At 37.3% G+C, this 1,613-nt stretch overlaps 1 long non-coding RNA gene across 2 annotated transcripts; it reads left to right on the top strand.

The window, feature by feature from the left end:
- Positions 1-29: 29 nt before the first annotated feature.
- LOC111831469 lies at positions 30-1,613 on the top strand. Of its 2 annotated transcripts, none has more exons than XR_002834607.1 (4): positions 30-525; positions 730-868; positions 1,285-1,428; positions 1,556-1,613. It is a non-coding gene; the product is annotated as an uncharacterized LOC111831469 (long non-coding RNA). The 2 variants fall into 2 exon arrangements; XR_002834605.1 differs by having other exon boundaries at positions 1,546-1,610.

Genomic DNA, 1,613 nt, shown 5'->3' with positions numbered 1-1,613 from the left:
TTTGCTTTTTTTTTTTTTTTAAGCTTTTAAGACCCAATCAGACCTTGCCGGGCAAGGCAATTTTGCATTTTTATTTATATAATTTTCCTGAAAATTTACAAATTTTAGATTCGAATCCTGGATCGGGTTTTGTTGTCGAGTCGGGTCAAATTACGGGTCTTTAAGGTGAGGAGGATACTGGTGTTTTTTCTCCTTTGAGCTAAAAATGGGAGGGAAAGAGAGAGACAATGGCGTCCACAGGAATGGCGAAATCGAAGGGGAGTTTATGCCTCACACTCTGCAGAAATCGATCACACGCCATGAGAAACGAAATTCATTTCTCACATTTGCCTTTGAACCCAGAAGAAGAAGAAGACGAAGAAGAAGAAGCTATCACGTCCATGAAATTCGAGCCTCGACGGTTTTGGTGTTATACGAATATCGAAATCACCGTCTTCTCTAAAAGCCTTATAGCTCCGTCGATAAGGGTTGCTGAAGTTTTACCCGTTTCTCAGAGCGATTGCGGGAGTTACAGTACATCCACAGGTGTTCTTTTTTGTTCGATTCTTTTGTCATAAGAATGAATACTGTTCATGATTTTTTTGCTTTTGCTTGATTCATTAATGGGAGAATGGTTTTCGAACCTTTGTAATAATTGTGGAAGAGATTTTTTGGGAAAGGAAGATTTTATAACCTCAATTAGCCTTTTGAAGTATTGTTTAAAGCTTTTGGTGTTTGGTGAAATGCTAGGAAGATCTACGGGATGGCTGAAAACATCATAGTGGATTCTCATGTTTGGGTGGAAGACCCAGAAAGAGCATGGATTGATGGGGTTGTACTTAATGTCAAGGGAGATGAAGCAGAGGTTAAAACCAATGATGGCAGAGAGGTATAAGACTTTTTTTTCCCCTTCAGTTCTCTAATGCTCTTGTAGCTCATATTGCTTCCATTTGTAGTCCTTAAGGATTCATCACTTGGTTATCTTCAAGGAAAGTTCTTTTGTAGTCCTTTGTCATGTTAGAGAAATAGTCATGGGATTATATATTATCCTGCCTTGTAGAGATTCTTTTTCTCCCAGAATTAGATGTTCTACACATTGAATATCTAATTACTTTCATCATACATTGCATCCTTTAAGACGTACTATAAATGTTGGTATTTCTTGCAGTCGTTTGATACAAAAACCAATAACTGGATCTTCACAAACAGCTCTCTATCTTACTTTGTTTCTAGTTCTAAAGTCATTTCAAGCTTTTACTGATTTGCCTTCCTTACTCCTGATTCACATTTCCTTTTACTGGTCAGATTATTGCTAACTTATCAAAACTCTATCCAAAAGACACTGAAGGTCCTTCAGAGGGAGTAGAGGATATGACTAGATTATCTTATCTGCATGAGCCTGCAGTTCTCGACAATTTGGCAACCAGATATGAACTCAATGAAATTTATGTAAGAATATTTCATTTCTTGTTGTGAACCAAATATTTTCATTTTTGGTCCTTGGTAAAAACCATTAGTTAATGCAGTGATAGCCGAGTCTGTTATAGTATTTTGACATCATGACAGACTTATACAGGATTCATTCTTATTGCTGTCAATCCCTTTCAAGGACTCCCCCATCTCTATGATGCTGA

Source organism: Capsella rubella, unplaced genomic scaffold, assembly GCF_000375325.1.
Source record: "Capsella rubella cultivar Monte Gargano unplaced genomic scaffold, Caprub1_0 scaffold_99, whole genome shotgun sequence".
Lineage (NCBI taxonomy): Eukaryota > Viridiplantae > Streptophyta > Magnoliopsida > Brassicales > Brassicaceae > Capsella > Capsella rubella.
The sequence above is the reverse complement of the archived record's forward strand: the minus strand, read 5'-3'. Positions and strand labels throughout refer to the sequence as shown.